We start from the raw sequence: 12715 nt of genomic DNA, 5'->3' as shown, positions 1-12715 counted from the left end.
TCCAGAGTGCTTATCATGCCATTCTGGGTAGGCCTGCTTATGCACGTTTTATGGCTCGGCCATGTTACGTGTACCTCAAATTGAAGATGCTTGGTCCCAGAGGAGTGATCACTATCACTGGCAATCGGCAGAAGGCAGAAGAGTGCTTCCAGAAGGGCTCAAAGATCGCCGATGCACAAATGGCAGTAGTAGAATTGCAAGAGTATCAGAAAAATGCAGATTCGAGTGATTTGCTGCGAGCCAAGAAGCCGGCCACAGACTCTGCATTTCAGTCGACCGGTGAAACGAAGCCGATTCATATTCACCCGACCGATCCCAATGCTGCTCCGACTCATATGTCAACAACACTCGACAGCAAATAGGAAGAAGCGCTCATCCAGTTCCTCCGTGAGAACTGGGACATCTTTGCATGGAAACCTTCTGACATGCCGGGTGTTCCCAGGGGACTGGCTGAGCACCATTTGCGAGTCGACCCGAAAGTAAAACCGGTCAAGGAACATCTTCGACGGTCCGCCATACAGAAGAGAAAAGCAATTGGTGAGGAAGTGGCTCGGCTCCTGGCAGCTGAGTTCATCCGAGATATTTACCACTCCGAGTGGCTCGCCAATGTTGTCATGGTCCCCAAGAAGGACGACTCACTTCGCATGTGCATTGACTTCAAGCATATCAATCGGGCCTGCCCAAAAGATCATTTTCCTCTCCCCCGGATCGACCAAATAGTCGACTCGACTGCGGGGTGTGAGCAACTGTCTTTTCTAGACGCCTATTCCGGGTACCATCAGATCCGACTGTATGGGCCTGACGAGATTAAAACAGCTTTCATCACTCCATTCGGATGCTTCTGTTATGTCACCATGCCATTTGGCCTGAAGAATGCCGGAGCCACATTCATGAGGATGATTCAGAAGTGTTTGCTCACTCAAATCAGTCGGAACGTGGAAGCGTACATGGGTGACATTGTGGTCAAGTCACGTAAGGGTTCCGACCTGCTGGCTGACCTTGCTGAAACTTTTGCCAACCTTAGAAGGTATGATATCAAGTTTAATCCATCAATGTGCACATTTGGAGTTCCTGGCGGAAAATTACTCGGTTTCCTCGTTTCCGAACGAGGGATTGACGCTAACCCAGAGAAAGTTGGTGCCATCCTCTGAATGAAACGCCCTTTGCGTGTGCATGATGTTCAGAAGCTTACTGGTTGTTTGGCCGCCTTGAGTCGATTCATCTCTCGCCTCGGTGAAAAGGCATTGCCTCTTTACCGACTGATGAAAAAGTCTGACAAGTTCGAGTGGACTCCTGAAGCTGACGCAGCATTTGCAGAGCTCAAAGCCATGCTTTCCACCCAGCCGGTGCTCGCTGCCCCAATCAGCAAAGAACCTTTAGTGCTTTATATTGCAGCCACTGGACAAGTTGTCAGTACAGTACTCACGGTCGAGCGAGAAGAAGAAGGGAAAGCCTATAAAGTTCAGCGCACGGTGTACTATGTTTCTGAAGTCCTGACTCCATCCAAGCAAAGATATCCGCATTATCAGAAGCTTGTCTATGGGATTTACATGACCATGAAGAAGGTTGCACACTATTTCTCTGATCACTCCATTACAGTCGTCAGCGACGCACCATTATCAGAGATTCTGAACAACAGAGATGCAACTGGTCGAGTGGCAAAATGGGCGATTGAACTCCTCCCCTTAGGTATTAAGTTTGAGGCAAAGAAAGCTATCAAGTCCCAAGCAATAGCAGATTTCCTCGCCGAGTGGATTGAACAGCAACTGCCGACCCAGGTTCACTCGGAACACTGGACCATGTTCTTTGATGGATCCAAGATGCTGAATGGTTCCGGTGCTGGGGTGGTATTGGTATCCCCCCAAGGAGACACGCTCAGATATGTCCTCCAGATTCACTTTGATTCCTCCAACAACGAAGCTGAGTACGAACACTTTTGTATGGGTTGCGTATGGCCATTTCACTCGGCGTCCGTCGCCTCATGGTCTACAGCGACTCAGATTTGGTAGTTAATCAAGTGATGAAGGAGTGGGACGTTAGAAGCCTAGCTATGACTGGTTACTATAATGCAGTGAGAAAGTTGGAAAAGAAGTTTGAGGGGTTAGAGCTCCATCATATACCCCGACTGAAAAATCAAGCAGCTGATGATTTGGCAAAGATAGGTTCCAAGAGGGAGGCCATTCCCAGCAACGTGTTTTTGGAACACATTCATACACCTTCAGTTCAAGAAGATCCTTTCACTGAAGAGCCCCCGCAGCCTAAGAGTGCCACAGATCCGACTGAAATCGAAGTCCCAGCCGTGGTCGATTTGATCATGGAAGTTTTGGTCATCACTCCCGACTGGACAGTGCCATACATTGCGTACATCCTTAGGAGGGAACTCCCAGAAGATGAAGAAGAGGCTCGACAGATCGTCCGTCGATCCGAAGCCTTTACTGTGATAAGAGGGCAGCTGTTCAGAGAAAGTGTAACTGGAGTCTGCCAGAAATGCATAACACCAGAAGAAGGTCGAGTGATCCTCAACGACATCCACTCGGGGACCTGTGGCCACCATGCGTCCTCTCAGACCATTGTGGCCAAAGCATACCGAGCGGGATTTTACTGGCCACGAGCAAATGAAATGGCAAAAGATATAGTCGACAAATGTGAAGGCTGCCAATTTTACTCCAACATGTCCCACAAACCTGCATCAGCCCTAAAGACCATTCCACTCGTCTGGCCCTTTGCTGTTTGGGGATTAGATATGGTTGGGCCTCTGAGAACTGGTAGGAGCGGCTTCACCCATGTGCTTGTAGCAGTCGAAAAGTTTACCAAATGGATTGAAGCCAAGCCTATCAAGAATCATGAAGCCAGTACTGCTGTCAGCTTCATAAGAGAGTTGACATTCAGATATGGGGTTCCGCACAGCATCATCACTGACAACGGATCGAACTTCGATTCTGATGAGTTCAGAGCCTTCTGTGCGTCCCAAGGTACTCGAGTCGACTATGCTTCAGTCGCCCACCCCCAGTCGAATGGACAAGCAGAAAGAGCAAACGGTGTGATTCTCAAAGGACTGAAACCCCGATTGATGCGTGACCTCAAGCATGCAGCAGGCGCCTGGGTCGATGAACTTCCATCAGTTCTTTGGGGATTGTGGACAATTCCAAATCGGTCGACTGGTCGAACTCCATTCTTCTTGGTCTATGGAGCTGAAGCTGTTCTACCGTGTGACTTGCTTCACAATGCACCCCGAGTCGAGCTTTTCTCTGAAGGTGAAGCAGAACAGGCCCGGCAAGACACAGTTGATCTCCTAGAAGAAGAAAGAGAGATGGCCTTGGTCCGTTCGACCATTTATCAGCAAGACTTGCATCGATTCCACGCCAGAAACGTGAGGGGTCGAGCGTTTCAAGAGGGAGACTTGGTTCTTTGAGTAGATCAGCAGAAACCACACAAGCTCGCCCCTGCTTGGGAAGGCCCCTTCATCGTCACCAGAGTACTCCACAATGGAGCATACCATCTTTACAATGTCGAACACCAGAAAGACGAGCCACGGGCTTGGAATGCGGAGCTGCTCCGCCCCTTTTATACTTAAGCACTCATTCTGTTGAGATGTAATAAGAAATACCTTTGTAGTTTGTCTATCAGAGACAAGAGTTTTACAGTCTTCCAAAATTGATTGTCGCTGCTTATACTTATGTCTGAAATCCCCCAATGGGTGACTTAGCCACGAATCTGTTTCGCCTAAGTATAAGAAATCCTGCCGAGTGGTCAGCAAGCCTCTCACCCGAGGGCTTAGCCGCGAATCCGTTTCGCCTAAGTATAAGAAATCCTACCGAGTGGTGAGCAAGCCTCTCACTCGGGGGCTTAGCCGCGAATCCGTTTCGCCTAAGTTTGAAAAATCCTACCGAGTGGTGAGCAACCCTCCCACTCGGGGGCTTAGCTGCAGTCCAGTACTCGCCTAAGTTTGAAAAATCCTACCGAGTGGTGAGCAACCCTCCCACTCGGGGTCTTAGCTGCAGTCCAGTACTCGCCTAAGTTTGAAAAATCCTACCGAGTGGTGAGCAACCCTCCCACTCGGGGGCTTAGCTGCAGTCCAGTACTCGCCTAACTTTGAAAAATCCTACCGAGTGGTGAGCCACCCTCCCACTCGGGGGCTTAGCTGCAGTCCAGTACTCGCCTAAGTTTGAAAAATCCTACCGAGTGGTGAGCAAGCCTCCCCCTCGGGGGCTTAGCTGCACTACAGTACTCGCCTAAGTTTGAAAAATCCTACCGAGTGGTGAGGAACCCTCCCACTCGGGGGCTTAGCTGCAGTCCAGTACTCGCCTAAGTTTGAAAAATCCTACCGAGTGGTGAGCAACCCTCCCACTCGGGGGCTTAGCTGCAGTCCAGTACTCGCCTAACTTTGAAAAATCCTACCGAGTGGTGAGCAACCCTCCCACTCGGGGCTTAGCTGCAGTCCAGTACTCGCCTAAGTTTGAAACATCCTACCGAGTGGTGAGCAACCCTCCCACTCGGAGGCTTAGCTGTAGTCCAGTACTCGCCTAAGTCTGAAATCCTGCCGAGTGGTGAGAAACCCTCCCACTCGGGGGCTTAGCTGCAGTCCAGTACTCACCTAAGTTCGAAAAATCCTACCGAGTGGTGAGCAACCCTCCCACTCGGGGGCTTAGCTGCAGTCCAGTACTCGCCTAAGTTTGAAAAATCCTACCGAGTGGTGAGCAACCCTCCCACTCGGGGTCTTAGCTGCAGTCCAGTACTCGCCTAAGTTTGAAAAATCCTACCGAGTGGTGAGCAACCCTCCCACTCGGGGGCTTAGCTGTAGTCCAGTACTCGCCTAACTTTGAAAAATCCTACCGAGTGGTGAGCCACCCTCCCACTCGGGGGCTTAGCTGCAGTCCAGTACTCGCCTAAGTTTGAAAAATCCTACCGAGTGGTGAGCAACCCTCCCCCTCGGGGGCTTAGCTGCACTACAGTTCTCGCCTAAGTTTGAAAAATCCTACCGAGTGGTGAGGAACCCTCCCACTCGGGGGCTTAGCTGCAGTCCAGTACTCGCCTAAGTTTGAAAAATCCTACCGAGTGGTGAGCAACCCTCCCACTCGGGGGCTTAGCTGCAGTCCAGTACTCGCCTAACTTTGAAAAATCCTACCGAGTGGTGAGCAACCCTCCCACTCGGGGCTTAGCTGCAGTCCAGTACTCGCCTAAGTCTGAAATCCTGCCGAGTGGTGAGCAACCCTCCCACTCGGAGGCTTAGCTGTAGTCCAGTACTCGCCTAAGTCTGAAATCCTGCCGAGTGGTGAGAAACCCTCCCACTCGGGGGCTTAGCTGCAGTCCAGTACTCGCCTAAGTTCGAAAAATCCTACCGAGTGGTGAGCAACCCTCCCACTCGGGGGCTTAGCTGCAGTCCAGTACTCGCCTAAGTTTGAAAAATCCTACCGAGTGGTGAGCAACCCTCCCCCTCGGGGGCTTAGCTGCAGTCCAGTACTCGCCTAAGTTTGAAAAATCCTACCGAGTGGTGAGCAACCCTCCCACTCGGGGGCTTAGCTGCAGTCTAGTACTCGCCTAAGTTTGAAACACATCTCTGTCCGCAAGGACGACGAGGTGCAGGTCGACTGCAACCTTCTCTTCGGAGCTGCGTCACAAGTATAATGTGCGCTCCATCCCTATCCGCAAGGACGACGAGGTGCAGGTCGACTGCAACATTCTCTTCGGAGCTACGCCACAAGTATAACGTGCGCTCCATCCCCATCCGCAAGGAAGACGAGGTGCAGGTCGACTGCAACCTTCTCTTCGGAGCTGCGCCACAAGTATAACATGCGCTCCATCCCCATCCGTAAGGACGATGAGGTCCAGGTCGACTGCCTCCTCCTCAAAGCTGCATTTCAAGCACAAAGATTATTCCGAATGAAGAACAAGATTCACTCGACGGCAAACACGAGCATATTCAGAGATAAACCAAGTTCGGATAAATCCTAAAGTTCCGGACCACGGATTAAAGTACTCGGGCTTCAAACCCTAAGGAGTTTAACGGTTACAAAATCACTCGGCATTCCGAGGCAAATTTAAAGTGAGGCATAAAGTTTGTTCATTCCGTAGGAGGTGGGCTAGTAGGATCAACGAACTCGTCCAGGTCAATTCCGTCAGCAATCCGAGTGGCAGCAGCGATGAAAGTCTCCATGAAGGATTGGAAGTCGTGCCTTTTGGTATTGGCGACCTGGATTGCTGCTAGCTTATCTTCTCGCGCCTCCTTGAAGTGGACGCATACCAGGGACAGAGCCACATCAGCGCTGCACCGAGCAGAAGACTTCTTCCATTCTTGCACACGACTGGGGATCTCATTAAGTCGAGTCATCAAAGACTCGAGGTCATTCGGAAGAGTCGCCCTTGGCCAGAGTGTTGTGTCGATCCTTGACACCGCAACCTTCAGGCGAGCAAGATAGTCGACGACACCAGCGACGCGCGATTCCAGTCGAAGCACGTTCATGGCAGCTTCATCCTTCACTGGAGAGTTGATGGGGTCCAAGCATGTCTCAACACGCCCAGTCTCTTCTTCAAAGTTCTGACAAAATTCTGCATGCACAATTCAAAGACGAGTCAACGGTTGTACATCGAGTCGACAGCAACAAGTTAGTCGGAGGAAAGAAAATACCTTCAAGCATGACGAACAGCTTCTTGGCAAGATCTCCTAGATAATTTTCCAAGGCATTCCTCTTGCGGGCGATTTCTTCAATCTTGTCGTTCAAGGATATCTTGTCCTTCTTCAGACGAGTCACCTCCCTGTTGGCTTCATTCAAGGCAGTCTTCAGCTTGGTATTCTCTTCCTCCAGTTTGCCGACTGAAGCCAGCTTCTGGTCGGCGAGTGCAGTTTTCTCGCCAGTTGTTTTCTGCGCAGCTGCAAGGTCCAGATCCATCTTCGCCAGAGCTTGGTTCATTTTTTCTGAAAGAAATGACGATAGGCTCAAAAAAAACAAATACCACCTGGATCAGAAACAAAACAGTCGAACGAATTCCTCTTACCGGCAGCTTCATCCTGGGCCTTCTGCAAGTCCTTCTTGGCCAGCTCTAGATCGAGATTCAGCTGAATCTGCTTCTGCTCTAGGTCAGCAAAATGAGCTCCAAGGTCACAAGATTTCTGCAATCAAAGGACAGTCAGTCAGCGGGTGAAAGGATCGATATTCAACAAGCTCTAAGACTACTGCCGAATCTAACATCCAACAGTAGTCTCGGGGACTACACCCAGTGGGTGCACTCAGCGTGCCCCCACCGGTTCAGTTTCCACTCGACGTGGTCCGTCCAGGACGAGTGTAAAAAAAAAGAGGGAAAGTATTTCTCAGACCATAGCCGACTGCCCGCAGTCGACTACGGTCTCGGGGACTACACCCAGTGGGTGCACTAAGCGTGCCCCCACCGGTTCAGTTTCCACTCGACGTGGTCCGTCCAGGATGAGTGAGAAAATTCCAGTTCTCATACCATAACCTACACCCAGTGGGTGCACTAAGCGTGCCCCCACCGGTTCAGTTTCCACTCGACGTGGTCCGCCCAGGATGAGTGAGAAAATTTCAGTTCTCAGACCATAACCGACTGCCAACAGTCGACTATGGTCTCGGGGACTACACCTAGTGGGTGCACTCAGCGTGCCCCCACTGGTTCGAAGACTCAGTCGACACACGTTTAGTCGACCCAAGAAGAAAGACTATTCGCAGCAAATTCAAACACCCACTGGGTGTACAAACGCAAAAGCAGACTGATGAAAAGACGTTTCAAAAGAAGTTTTTAGGTACCATATCCTAACAGAACAAGCGACAAGTTAAGGGATCAGTCGATAATCAACCGACCTGGACGTTGCTCTGGAGAGCTGAGCTGGCATTGTAGGCAGCTTGACTGGCATCTCGAACCACCTTCAGTTGCTCCATCATGATGCCCGCTTGACGTATGGCCTCCTTGGCGGCACCCACTTGGTCCTCTAGGACGCGATGCACAACGAAGAGCGAAGAAGGATCGACTGGGGCCTGTGCAGTCGACGCTGAAGGCTGAGCACTCGACAGTGGCATGGCGAAGGTGACAGAAGTCCGATTGACGTCACCGCCCTCCTGGACCACTGGTTCCACCACCGGCATCGATTGAGGCATCTTTCCAGTCGACGTCTTCCTGTTCCTTCTTCCCGAAGGCCTCAGCGGCACGTCCTCGTCGTCGTCTGGAAGGGTAATAACATTGGGAGGAGCTGCAAATGCTTAGTCGTCAGAAGTCTGTCGACTGCAGTTCAGTCGACAAAATAGGGACAAAATTACAAAGATCATACCTGGGTTTGAAGTAACCGCATCTTCCATCTCCTCGTCCTCATTCTTGTAAGCAGAAGTTCCAGAGGTAGCAGCATTGTTGGGTTCAAGATTCATTTGGTCAAATCAAGAAAATGGTAGATAGCACAAAATCTCCAGCAAAGACAAAACACTCACGCAGAAGCAACAGGGATGTCGATTTTGATTCGGGGCAGAGTCTTCCGAGACTTCGGTGCCTCAACTTTGGTCTGCTTCGGGGCCATCTTAGTCGGCGCCAGAGAAGACGTCCGAGGGCGCTTTGAAGTTTGCCCAGTCGACCCAGTCGCTTTGCCACGAATACTCACCGGATCATGAGAGTGCTTGGATCGCCTTTCGTTGCGAGGAGGCGAGTCAACTTCCTCACCATCACTTGAGTCATCACTCTCCTCGTCTCCTCCGTCAGAATGCCACTCGCCGCTCTCATCTGCACTCGCCTCCCCTTCTGGGTCCTGCTCCTGCTCTCCATTGGACATCGAGTACATCTCAGTGAAGGTCTGGAGGACAACAAGTAAAACAAATATCAGTCAATCGACAAAAAGCAATTTCATGGTAAATCAAGATAACACTCGGCAATTTAGAATTGGACCTTGTCTGTTTCGTACGAGTTGTCGAGTGGAGGGATTCTCCTGGACCCCCTGGGTTTGTCCTTGTTGCCAGTGATACCCTTCAGCCACTTCTCCACAGTATCCTCGTCGACCTCTTCTGGGTGGATCCGAGTGGAATCATCAATGCCCGAATACATCCACATCGGATGGTCACGAGCTTGAAGCGGCTGAATGCGTCGTCTGAGGAAGACTTCCAATAGATCCATGCCAGTCACGCCGTCACGGATGAGCTGGACCACTCGCTCAACTAGCACCTGCACCTCCGCTCTCTCCCCCGGGGTCACTTTCAAGGCGGAAGGTTTCTCTACTCGGGCCATGGAAAAGGGGGGAAGTCCAGTCGACTGACCCGGAGTCAGCTGGTCTTTGCAGTAAAACCAGGTCGACTGCCACCCTCGGACTGACTCAGGAAGGATTATGGCTGGGAAAGAACTCTTACCCCTCATTTGAATCCCAAGACCCCCACACATCTGGATCACTTTCGTCTTCTCGTCACTCGGATTAGCTTTTTTGACCGACTAAGAGCGACACGTGAAAATGTGCTTGAAGAGGCCCCAGTGCGGTCGACAGCCCAAGAAGTTCTCGCACATAGACACGAAAGCGGCGAGATACACGATGGTGTTGGGGGAAAAGTGATGAAGTTGTGCTCCAAAGAAGTTCAAGAAAGCTCGGAAAAAAGGATGAGGGGGCAAAGAGAACCCGCGGTCAACGTGAGTGGCGAGGAGGACGCACTCACCCTCCTGCGGTCGAGGCTCGGTCTCATTCCCCGGGAGCCGCGCAGATCCGTGAGGAATCAACCCCTCCTCAGCCAGATCGTCGATGTCGTCCTGGAGAATCATCGACCGGATCCAATCGCCCTGGATCCAGCCGCGCGGCAGGCCGGACCTCGACGAAGATCCGCCCCGGCTGGATTTCTTCCCCTTCGCCTTCGCCGTCGCCTTTTTTGCGCGCTCCAAAGCCGCCGTCCTCTCCTTCCCCATTGCAGCGAGCGGAGCTTGGGCGGAGCAGTGGCGCCGAGGAGGAAGCAGATGCGGCGAAGAAGAGGAGAAAGGGAAGGAATGGGAACGCACTATGTAAAAACCCCCATCTGGTGCTTTATATGGACTCGGTTCCAAGTGGCTGACTTGTGGGTCCAGGCTATCATGTCAAATCGCGCAACAGCCGCGCGCGCAGTACGTGGCGAAAAAGGGGGGCGCGGAGATCGAGGCGACCTTGCCTAATCCGTCCCGATTACTGCGGCCTCTCTCGTCCCGCGCGCTTCCCCAAATTCGAATCCCGGAAGATTCGCAAGTAGCAGAGCAACCTGTCAGGCAGAAGATTTTCTCCACATCAACACTCGAAGCTTTTCAGCAAAAAGTTCACTCGACAAAATCAAGAATGGATCAAGGCGACTGAAAAATAAGTTGAAGTCATCATGTTGTTCTCTGATCCTAACAAGGCGCTTCCGAAGCACAAATACTGAGTCGGGAGTATTTTCAACTCCTTCTCCACTCAAACCCTGAACCATTCGGGGGCTACTGATGAAGCTATGTACCTAGGGTAGGGTCATGGATCTGTCCAAGACATTCCCTCCCCTAGGACATCACCCTAAAGCCAGGGACATTCGAAGGATACCATCATCCACTCGACCAAAAACATTCCACTCGGAAGAATGATTGTCACTCGACCGTAACGAAAACCACTCGACGTATAGAAGATCTAAAGTCACTCAGCATATTAACGGTCGGGCGTTTACTCATAGACTTTAATGATCATTTATGTCACTTTATTATTAGCGTTACTAGTAACGCCCTGTCTTAATGTACCTTAAACCCTGTGTAACTGAGGGCCGGAGGGGTCTGGCGAACTCTATATAAGTCACCCCCCTCCTCAGGGACAAGGGTTCGCACCCCCTGTAACACACACACATATAATCCAGTCAACCGCCTCCGGGCACCGAGACGTAGGGCTATTACTTCCTCCGACAAGGGCCTGAACTCGTAAAACTCGTGTGTACAGCTTCGCCATAGCGAGGATCTTGCCTCTACATACCTACCCCCCATTCTACTGTCAGACTTAGAACCACGACAACTAGCTCGTTAATCAAAGATGGTTAAGTTTCCTAACCATAGACATGTGTTGTCATTTGATGAACGGGATCACATCACTAGAGAATGATGTGATGGACAAGACCCATCCGTTAGCTTAGCATAATGATTGTTTAGTTTTATTGCTATTGCTTTCTTCATGACTTATACATATTCCTCTGACTATGAGAATATGCAACTCCCGAATACTGGAGGAACATTTTGTGTGCTATCAAACATCACAACATAACTGGGTGATTATAAAGATGCTCTACAGGTGTCTCCGAAGGTATTTGTTGAGTTGGCATAGATCGAGATTAGGATTTGTCACTCCGTCTATCCGAGAGGTATCTCTGGGCCCTCTCGGTAATGCACGTCACTATGAGCCTTGCAAGCAATGTGACTAATGAGCTAGTTGCAGGATGATGCATTACGAAACGAGTAAAGAGACTTGTCGGTAACGAGATTGAACTAGGTATGATAATACCGACGATCGGATCTCGGGCAAGTAACATACCGATGACAAAGGGAATAACGTATGTTGTTATGCGGTTTGACCGATAAAGATCTTCGTAGAATATGTAGGAGCCAATATGAGCATCCAAGTTCCGCTATTGGTTATTGACCGGAGATGTGTCTCGGTCATGTCTACATAGTTCTCGAACCCGTAGGGTCCGCACGCTTAACATTCGATGACGATTTGTATTATGAATTACGTGATTTGATGACCGGAGTTTGTTCGGAGTCCCGGATGAGATCACGGACATGACGAGGAGTCTCGAAATGGTCGAGAGATAAATATTGATATATTGGAAGGTTATATTCGGACACCGGAATGGTTCCGGAGTGATTCGGGTATTTTTCGGATTACCGGGAGGTTACCGGAACCCCCGGGGGAAGTAGTGGGCCTTCATGGGCCTTAGTGGAAAGGATAGGAGGGCCGCAAGGGTGCCCCCCCATGGCAAGTCCGAATTGGACTAGGGAGGGGGCAGCGCCCCCCTCTTTCCTTCTCCCTCTCCTCCTCCTTCCCTTCCCCCCCCCCTCTTGGAAAAGGAAGGGGAGTCCAACTAGGATTGGGAATCCTAGTTGGACTCCCCCTATGGTGCGCCCCTCCTTGACGTCGGCCTCCTCCTCTCCCTCATTTATATACGTGGCCAGGGGCACCCCAACGCACAACAGACAATCTCTTAGTCGTGTGCAGTGCCCCCCTCCACAGTTTAACACCTCGGTCACATCGTCGTAGTGCTTAGGCGAAGCCCTGCGCTGGTAACTTCATCATCACTGTCGCCACGCCGTCGTGCTGACAGAACTCTCCCTCGTCCTCAACTGGATCAAGAGCTCGAGGGACGTCATCGTGCTGAACGTGTGCTGAACACAGAGGTGCAGTATGTTCGGTACTTGGATCGGTTGGATCGTGAAGACGTTCGACTACATCAACCGCGTTTACGGGACACACTCTCTCGTCTCATTGCTATTTATCTCCTAGATAGATCTTGCGTGACCGTACGAATTTTTTTGAAATACTGCATTCCCCAACAGTGGCATCCGAGCCAGGTCTATGCATAGATGATAGATGCACGAGTAGAACACAATGAGTTGTGGGCGATAATAGCCATACTGCTTACCACCAACGTCTTACTTTGATTCGGCGGTATTGTTGGATGAAGCGGCTCGGACCGACATTACATGACCGCGTTCATGAGACTGGTTCTACTGACGTGCTTTGCACACAGGTGGCTGGCTGTTTCTCCAACTT

Source organism: Aegilops tauschii, chromosome 1, assembly GCF_002575655.3.
Source record: "Aegilops tauschii subsp. strangulata cultivar AL8/78 chromosome 1, Aet v6.0, whole genome shotgun sequence".
Lineage (NCBI taxonomy): Eukaryota > Viridiplantae > Streptophyta > Magnoliopsida > Poales > Poaceae > Aegilops > Aegilops tauschii.
The sequence above is the reverse complement of the archived record's forward strand: the minus strand, read 5'-3'. Positions refer to the sequence as shown.